The following is a 10,387-nucleotide window of genomic DNA, read 5'->3' on the forward strand; positions in this document are numbered from 1 at the left end:
TTTTCCAATCAGTCGGCCAGAGAGTTGTCTTCCAAATTTCTTGGCAGAGATGAGTGAGTGCCTCCTGTGCTGCCTCACTTTCTTTCTTTCTTTTTTTCATGTTTTATTGTGAATTATGATATTTTACATGAGAGAACTTTAGTTTTACATTCATTCCATCGTATATTGTCTCATTGCCATGGTTCCAATCCCCTCCATGCATCATCAACCGACCAAAGGGTATACCTATAAACTCACCCCCTACACTCCCCGCCCCCCCCATTCTTCAAGACCCAGTCCCTCTCCCTCTCTGGATCCAAAGTCCCCATCTGCTTCATCACTCCATGTCATTGTCTCTGCCTCCATCTCAGACCTCGCTGCTTCTCTGGGTAGGGTCCCGCTCTCCGCTCTTCTCCGTTGATGGTCCCAGAGACCGCCGCTCCTAGACTGGAGAGTTAATAACTCCCTTCCTTGCTACCAAACGTCTACCTTTACATTTCCAACCCTCACAATCAGTCCTGATAACAATCATTCACCATTGTATCACAAGTTACCCTTCTGCATTTCATTTCATCAGCTCCACCTAGACAGATTGGATAGTACTCACTGGAGATTCTGCCTTCCTCCATGCCCCCTAGCTCTAGGTTCCCTCTTGAAAGCTTGTAAGCCAGTTACTTTTGCTTTTGTGGTCCCTCCTCCCCATTTGGGTATCCAATGTCCAAGTTGCCCATCTCTGTCTACTCTGTGTGTGGAGGGGGTGGGAATGTTTCTTGCTGTGAGTGTTTGTTCCCTCTTTTGGGTTACTGCATCCATAGGTGTAGATCAAGTTCATCAAATTGTCTCAGATCACTCTTTTTTTTCCCCCCTCTTCTTTCTTCTCCTGGTTGAGTTCTGATCATCCATTCATCGGGACCAGGTCACGTGGGTACCATCTGCAAGTGTGGGTGTTCTTGTGCATATGCTCTCTCTTCCTATCAGCTGGTAGCTCCACGCTCCACTCTAGTCCTCTGTGGCCACACTGCTGACTCTGGGCCCAGGAGTCCCCAGGTCTCCCCACACTGCTCTGCCTCACTTTCTTGAATGATTTCAATTTTTATTCCATTAATTCCTGGAGCCTTGCCTTGTTCTTTGCCAATTCCTTCAATGCACCTTGGAATTCTTCTTTCAGTGTCATTGGTTCTTGATCAAATGCTACCTCTTGAAATGGTTGAACATCAGCCATTTCGTTTTGATACAGTGACTCTGTGTATTTCTTCCACATCATTTCTTTAATTTAATGATGCTTTCTGCATCATTCAATAATTTGCCCAGAGAATCCTTCAATAATGAAAGACAAGGCTTGAATTTTGTCTTTAGTTCCCCCAGCTTGAGAAATGCTGAGCGTGTTCCTTTCTTTTTGGTTTTCTGACTCCAGATCTTTGCACATTTTGTTGTAATATTTGACTTTGTCTTCTGGAGGTGATCTTTGAAATTTTCTGTTCAGCTCTTGTATCTCCTCATATCTTCCATTTGCTTTAGCATCTCTACGATGGAGAGCAAGTTTCAGTGTCTCTTCTGACATCCATATTGATATTTTTTATACTGCATATTAATTTTTATATACCATACACACATATGTATTTTTTAGTTAATCATTCCAATATATATGAGGGGGTTTCAAAAAGTTTGTGGAAAATTTTGATTATTCTTCAATTCTTTTTACTTTTATTATTATATTAATTTGATTATATTTAATTATTATTTTGATTATAGTTTAATTCTTTTTATCCTTTAATTCTTAATACTTTTCCATGAATTTTTTGAAGCCCCTTGTGTGTCTGGTACTCTATGGTACTTTCAATATTCTTTGCCAACTCCATAATTCAAATACACTGATTCTTCTTTAGTTTTCCTTATTTATTGTCTAGCTTTGAGGTACTGAAAATATCCCATGGCTTGGCTGGTGCACCTTAGTCCTCAAAGTGCCATCTTTGCTTTTTAATACTTTAAAGAGGTCTTTTGCAACAGCTTTGCCAAATGTAGTAGTACATCATTTGATTTCTTGACTGCTCCTTTTTGTGAGCTTTGATTGTAAATCCAAATAAAATGAAATCCTTGAGAACTTCAGTCTTTTCTCTGTTTATCATGATGTTACTTATTGGTCTATTTGTGAGGATTTTCTGTTTTCTTTATGTATGGGTATTATCCATACTGAAGGCTTTTAGTCTTTGATCTTTATCAGTAAAGTGCTTCAAGTCCTCTTGGATTACAGTAAGCAAGGTTTTGTCATCTGCGTATCACAGATTGTTAATGAGTCTTCTTCTAATCCTGATGCTGTGTTCTTTTTCACATAGTCCAGCTTCTAGAATTATTTGTTAGCATACAGAATGAATAAGCATGGTGAAATGATACAACCCTTATGCACACTTTTCCTAATTTTAAACCACATAGTATTTCCTTGTCTGTTTGAACAACTGCCTCTTGGTCTTTGTACAGGTTCCACATGAGTATCATTAAAAGTTCTGTAATTCCCATTCTTCACAATGTTATCCATAATTTATTATGATAATACATAGTTGAATGCCTTTGCACAGTCAATAAAGCACAAGCAAAAATCTTTTAGGAATTATCTTAGGAGTCAACAGCAAAAAAATATAAAATTGCAGTGTTTTTCTTAAAAATATATTTTAAAAAATGCCCTTGGATCTCATAAATGACTACTCTTGAAGAATGTATTTTAAATTCTTAATATTTACTTTCGTAGACCTTGACAAGATGCACTTGATTAAAGAGGAAATAGCCATGGTTCATGGTAGCAAAAGCATAGATTTGAAGTTGTTGGTATTGTTAGGTGCCCTCAAGTCTGCTATGACCTACAGCAACCCTATGCATAACAGAACATAACGCTGCCCGGTCCTGCACCATAATCACAATTTTTATGTTTGAACCTATTATTGCAGCCACCATGTCAATCCATCTTGTTGGAAGTCTTCTTCTTTAACAGTAACCCTCTACTCTACCAAATATGATATCTTTTCTGACATCAGGTCTCTCCTGATAACATGTCTAAAGTACGTGAGACCACCCTTACTATCCTAAGTCTTACCATCTTTGCTTCTTAGGGGCATTCTGGCTGTATTTCATCTAAGACAGCTTTGGTTGTTCTTCTGGCAGTCCATGGTACTTTTAATATTTTTCACCAACACCATAATTCAAATCTATCAATTCTTCTTTGGTCTTGCTTATTCATTGTTCAGCTTTTGTATGCCTACGAGGCATATAAAAATACCATGGATTGGTCAGGTGCACTAATCCTCAAAGTGGTATATTTTCTCCTTAACACTTTGAAGAGACCTTTTGCAGCAGATTTTCCCATTGCAATATGTCATTTGATTTCTTGACGGATGCTTCCATGAGTGTTGATTGTGGATCCACATTAATATGAAATCCTTGACAACTTCAGTCTTTTCTGTTTTATCATAAAGTTATTTATTTGTACAGTTGTGAGGATTTTATTTATAGATTGATTTTTTTTTTTTTAAACATTGAGTTATAATCCAGATTGAAGGCTGTATTCTTTTATCTTCATCAGCAAGTGTTTCAAGCTTTCTTGGCCTTCAACAAGCAAGACTGTGTCATTGCATATTTCTGACTGTTAATGAGCCTTCCTCTAGTCCTGATACCACTTTCTTCTTTGTATAGTCCAAGTTCTCAGATTATTTTCTCATCATTCAGATTGAATAAGTCTAGTGAAAGGATACACCCTGGCACATACATTTCCTGATTGTAAACCATGTAGTAACCCTTTGTTCTGTTTGATTGATTACCTCTTGGTCTATGTACAGGGTCAGTATGAGCACAGTTTGGTCTTTTGGATTCCCCATTCTTCTCAATGTTATCCATAATTTGCTATGATCCACACACATAGTCAAATGCCTTTGCATGGCATTTGCAAAGCCAAGTAAACATCTTTTTGGCATTCTCTGCTTTCAGCCAAGACCCATCTGAGTCAGCAATGATATCCCTTGATCTACGTCCTCTTCTGGTGTCCTGGTATGGTGCTGTGGGTTCATGTGCTGGACTGCAAAGTTGGTTTGAACAGCAAGGTCAGTTGGTTCAAGCTTACCAGCTGCTCCTTGGAAGCCCTCTACAGGGTTGCTATGGGTTGGAACTAACTTGATGGCACTAAACAGCAACAACAACAATATGTTCTCTTCTGAATTCAACTTGAATTTCTGGCAGCTCCCTGTTGATGTGCTACTGCAACCATTTTTTAATTTTCTTCAGCAAAATTTTACTTGTGTGTGTTATTAATGATATAGTTCAATAACTTGTGCATTTTGTTGGATCACCCTTCTTTGGAATGGGCACAAATATGGATCTATTCTAGTCAGTTGGCCAGATACCTGTTTTCCAAATTTCTTGGCAAAGACATGCTTCCATTGTTACATCAGTTTGTTGAAACCTTTCAATTTGTATTCTGTCAATTCCCTAGTGTCTGTACTTTTTCTTTCAAATTCATCTAGAATATATGATACTTCCTGAAATGGTTCAACATTGACCAATCTTTTCTTATTCCTTCCATCTTCTTTGGATGCTGTCTGCATCTTTCAATATTTTGCTGATAGAACCCTTCAATATTGCAAGTTGAGGCTTGGATTTTTTCTTCAGTTCTTTCAACTTCAGAAATACTGAGTGTGTTCTTCTCTTGTGGCTTTGGGACTCCAGGTCTTTTCAAGTTTCATTATAAATTTCATTATTGGCCATCTTCTTGAGCTGCTCTTTGAAATTTCTGTTTAGTTCCACAACTTTACCATTTCTCCCATTAACTTTAGTTCTCTGTATTCAAGAACAAATTTCAGAGTTTCTTCTGGCATCCACTTTGGTCTTTTTAATGACATTTTGTTTTCTTCATGTATGATATTTTTTGCTAACACACAGCTCTTCTGGTCTTTGGTCATTAGTGTCTAATTCATCAAAGCTGTTCTTGAGATGGTTTCTAAATTTGAAAGGAATATATTCAAGGTCATATTTTGGCTCTTGTGGAGTTGTTTTAATTTTCTTCTTCTTCAACTAAAACCTTCATATAAGTAAATAATCATCTGTTTCACAGTTTGCCCCTGGCCTAGTTTTGGTGGATGATGTTGAGCTTCTCCATCATCTCTTCTCACAGATGTAGTCAATATGATTCCTGTGTATTCCATTTGGTGAGTTCCATGTATATAATTACCATTTATCTTGTCAAAAAAAGATATTTATAATGAATAAGTTGTTGGTCTTACAAAATCTGTCATGAAATTTTCAATATAATTACTATCACCAAAGCCGTATTTTCCAATTACCGATCCTTCCTCTTCATTTCCAACTTTTGAATTCTTACAGTGCCACACCAGGACTTTCCAGGATATATTAAATTCAGACAAAAATCTCAGGAGCCAATGTAAGTAGAAAATATTTATTTTATGTTGGGAAAGTAAGTATTTCCCTACCGCTCATCTGTAGACAAGGAGTCCTGGTGTGGTGCTGCAGGATAATATGCTGGACTGCAAGATCGGTGATTGACACTCACCAGCTGCACCTCAGAAACACTATGTTGTTGTTGTTATGTGCCGTGGAGTCGATTCCGATTCATAGCGACCCTACACAGTGTTTCCGAGGCTGTAAATCTTTAAGGGAGCAGACCGCCTCATCTTTCTCCCACGGAACCTCTGGTAGTTTCAAACTGTTGACCTTGAGGCTCGCAGCCCGATTCATAACCACTACGCTACCAGAGCTCCTTCAGAAACACTATAGAGGGTCTCTATTACTTGGACTTTGTCTTCTGGAGCTGACCTTAGAAGTTTTCTGTTCAGCTCTTGTACCTCCTCACTTCTTCCATTTGCTTTAGCATCTCTAAGCAGGAGAGCAAGTTTCAGAGTCTCTTCTGACATCCATTTTGGTCTTTTCCTTCTATCTTGTCTTCTTAATGACCTTTTGCTTTCTTCCCGTCAGATATTCTTGAGGTTTTCCCACAACTTTTCTGGTCTTCAGTCTTATTTAATCTGTATGCTGAGCAAATAATCTGAGAAGCTGGATTATATGAAGAAAAATGTGGCATCAGGATTGGAGGAAGACTCATTAACAACCTGTGATATATAGATGATACAACTTTGCTTGCAAAGAGGACTTAAAAGACTTACTGATGAATATCAAAGACTATAGCCTTCAGTATGGGTTGCATCTCAATGTAAAGAAAACAAAAATCCTCACCCCTGGACCAATAAACAACATCTATATAAAAGGAGAAAAGATTGAAGTTGTCAAGGACTTCATTTTGTTCAGCTCAATCATCAACACTCATGAAAGCAGCAGTCAAGAAATTAAACGACTTATTGTATTAGGCAAATCTGTTGCACAAGACTTCTTTAAAGAGTTGAAGAGCAAAGATGTATGTTGCAGACCATGTAGACCCGGTCAGGAGTTCGAGGCCCTGTGGGCCCAAGTGTTGCAGACCGTACAGGCCGCAGGCTCTGAGGAACAAACTCTAGCCACCTGGCAGACATGGCAAACTGTTTTTCATCTTAGTGTTCAACTAGGTTTATTATTAAATGCTTACATGAAGCCTTGATATCCACAGAAAAATGTGATATTTTCCTAAAAGCCAAGACTGTAAAATTCCAAACAGGCAAAGTTCTTCCCTCAGAGAATTCATTCAAAGTAAATTGGGTGACTCCCCGGTCTCTGTTCTAAGAACAAAAGGACTGCCGTCTTAAAGTGTTTCCAGGTGCAGGCCATTCACCTAGGTGCCTCGCTTCTTCCTGCAAACCTGGCCCAGGCAGCCGACACAATGGGAATCCTCTCAATCCTCCTTTTCCTCCCCCGATTTGAGGCTAGGTGCTAAAAGGTATGTTAATTAAGCTTGAGGAACCAAGTTGCCGTCGAGAGACTCGAACCTTCGAAGTACGATGTGAAGGTGCCTGAATGTCTGGAAAATTATGTATGTTAGCTGTACCTTGTCTTAGTCCATCCCAGCTTTGTGTAAAGTACCTCCCCTAAATAAAATGGAGGCGCAGACCAACCCAGGTGTGCATTACAGCTTGGAGGGCATGCAGTACAGTTTGCAGGGCAGTGTGTTGCTGACTGCAGAAGCCACGATGCCTGTGGTCCAAAGTCTGCCCACCTGTGATGCATCCACTCTGGTTTCGGGGTGTCTCTTTGTCTCTCTCGTTGTGTCTCTGTGTTTCTTTTGCTATCCCTGTCACCGCCAGATATCCCCTCCTCGTGAACCAAAAACCTATGTCAAGGCGGGTCCCCGGCAGATGTAAGTTTGAGGACTGAGGTACACCTGACTCAAGCCATGATATTTTCAGTAGCCTCATATGCATGTGAAAGTTGTACAGTAAATAAGGAAGACTGTAGAAGAATTGATGCATTTGAGTTCTGGTGTTGGAGGAGAATATTGAAAGTACCATGGATTGCCAAAAGAGCAAATAGATCTCTACTGGAAGAAGTACAGCCAGAGTGTTTCTTGGAAGCTAGAATGACCAAACTTCATATCTCATACTTTGGACATATTATCAAGAGGGATCAGTCACTGGAGAAGGATATCATGTTTGGTAAAGTGGAGGGTCAGAGGAAAAGAGGAAGATCTGCAACAAGATGCACTGGCACAGTAGCGGCAGTGATAGGCTCAAGCATAGCAATGATTGTGAGATTGACCTAGGACCAGGCAGTGTTTCGTTCTGTTGTACGTAAGGCTGCTATGAGTCAGTACCAATTCAATGACACTTAACAACAACAACAACAATTAGTTGCAACCTACTCAATAGTACTTAACAACGACAACATCTTTGTCAAGTCATAAACCACAGATCCTGGTGGAATTTCAGGTGATAACAGCCTAAACACTCTCAAATCCCAATTGTTACAGAGAAGTATTTTATTTGCAGTTGATAAGCCTGTTCTTTTAATATCTGTCAGTGCTTTGTAGGTTTTGATTGTGGAAGGGGGAAGGAAAATATTAGATGTATATTTTCATAATTTTCAGTCTTTGCTTGTGTGTCATTATCACCTCTTATCTCCCCTTTCACACAAAAGAGAGTCTCATTTTATCCCTCTAGTCAAAGCTTAGTCATACAATTCAATTTCTTCTTGAGGTCACTCAGTACTTTAAAAAATCTTTGAGATTAATTACACTCAGAAAAAACGCACAGTTCTTAGATTTACAGTTCTATGAGTTTTAAAAAATGTGTACACCCATGTACCCAGACAGAACCCCAAAGAATGCTGCCATCACCCTTTCTAGTAAATCATCATATTCTAATTTCTATCCCCAGTGAGATGGATTGACTCAGTGGCTGCAACAATGGGTTCAAACATGACAACAAGTGTGATAGTGGTACAGGACCAGGCAGTGTCTCATCCTGTCATACCTACTCAGTGGCAACACCAAACACATTAATGAAATGCTCACTGCATGCCTGAGTCTATTCTGGGAACTGCACATGTACTATCTCATTTAGTCCCTGTAGAAATCCTCTGAGAGAGAATTCTCCATTTTCTGGTCATCCAGGCTCTGTTTAGTTCTTCAGTCTCCATTTTTGCTACTCCTGAATGCTCCTTATAGTTGAGATCTATACTTGCAGAACCCTGATTGCCTCCTGCTGCCATGTAAATGCAAAATATTGATACATGGTATGGTACTAGGTAAGAAATATGTACTAAATGAAGACCGACTGACTGAATGATTGAAAGACAGGCTAATGTTACAATAAAGCTCCTCAGTAGATTATTGATGTGGCTGGTGTCTGAAGAAGCACATGGTGCACATTTGCTTTCAACTCCTGCGTCACCCTCTTATTTCTACCAGATTTTGTAGTAGAGACTCTCCCACCCAAGGAAGAGTTACAGCGTTCCCAAATTAACTGAGACATTTCCTTTTCACTTTGACTTACTCTCAGTTCTTGAAACGAAAGCCACGGATTGCCTCTAGGGATCTGAATTTCACTAAGAAAGGTGTTGGCCACTTACTGAGAGTGGAGAGCTCTGTCCAAGGTGGTTCTTTTCTCAGGGTTTGAAGTAGTCATGGTCTCCGATGTGGTGTGGGGGTCACAGCAGCCATAGTGGACCCAGATTGTGATTGTTGTTATTGTGTGATGTCAAGTCAATTCTGACTCATAGCAACCCTGAACAGGGTTTCTGAAAGCGGCTGGTGGGTTTGAACTGCTGAACTTGTGGTTAGCAGCCCAGTGACAATCCTATAGCACCACAGCAACAAAAGTCTTTCTATTCCTACTCTATCCCACCTCTACAGAGGACTTTTTCATTGGGTTTGAAAGGTAATATTCTCTGTGTAAACCAAATTACTTACAAATTTAAGGGCCAAATGTAAGTTATCAACCACATGGTATATGTGCAATTTGAGATTACCTGCACACCTGTGAATGCGTCTTGGTGTATTCTTGTTAAAAGTTTCAGGTTAAAGACCTTTCTCAGATCTTCTTACTTTAATAATAGCAATATTAGAATTTAAAGTAAAAGTTGTTTTATTTGCGTCAGGATACAGTTAGGGGGGAAGAAATTCCGACTCGAGTCTTATTGATTTGACAATGACTTTGTGTGTGTGTGTGTGTGTGTGTGTGTGCACAAGACAGTGGAAACGTCGCTTATTATCAAGCTATAAATTAGAGGGGTGGGTGGGGCAGGGAAAGTGGCAGTCATGTCCTGGGTGCCTGCTTCTTCTCTGTCCTCCTGGACTTGGATTTTGAGTTCCTTGTCAAGGCTCTCCTTTGCTCTGACTACCTTGGACTGCAGGTGGAAGGAACTGCACACAGATTTGTTGTTCACTATGAACAAATGTTCATAGTTCTTCTGGATGTCCTCAGGGCTCAGCTTGGAAACACTGACATTTACTGGGCCTCCTGAAAGCTGAAGCCAGAGAGGTTGGAGGCAGCAGCTGACTGGTGGCCGACATGGCCTTGGGTGTCAGCAGTTGCCTTGCTGGCTTCAAACTCCTGCCGTAGGGCCTGGGCAAAGGCCCTATCCACTACTTGCATGCTGATCACGATGATCTGGGTCAGGTACTTGACCTTGGTGACCACTCTGTTACTAAAGGGGAGTTGGGCTCCGACGTCCCTGAACCTGAGATCCCGGCTCAAGGGTGGCTGGTGGGTCAGAGCTTGGCAATGACTTTTGTGGCATGGGTTCCTGGATGTTGCAAACATCTGATGGCTAAGTGGAAGGGTGGTGGTTTGAGTTCACTCAGAGTTACCTCAGAAGAAAGGCCCGGAGCTCTACTTTAAAACCAACTAGCCATAGAAAACCCCATGGAGTACAGTGCTGCTCTGATGAATATGGGGTTGCTATGAGTTGGAATCAGCAACTTATGACAGTGCGGACAAGTAGCCAGGAGTGTCACGTGACTCTTCAGTAATTAGTGCTCACCGTATGT

General features: G+C 40.3%; 1 pseudogene; it reads right to left on the reverse strand.

Annotated features, from left to right (window-relative positions):
- Positions 1–4,692: 4,692 nt before the first annotated feature.
- Positions 4,693–10,160, reverse strand: LOC102832597 (annotated as a pseudogene).
- Between the last annotated feature and the right edge of the window lie 227 nt (positions 10,161–10,387).

The sequence above is a fragment of the Chrysochloris asiatica genome, unplaced genomic scaffold (genome assembly GCF_000296735.1).
Source record: "Chrysochloris asiatica unplaced genomic scaffold, ChrAsi1.0 scaffold00316, whole genome shotgun sequence".
Classification (NCBI taxonomy): domain Eukaryota; kingdom Metazoa; phylum Chordata; class Mammalia; order Afrosoricida; family Chrysochloridae; genus Chrysochloris; species Chrysochloris asiatica.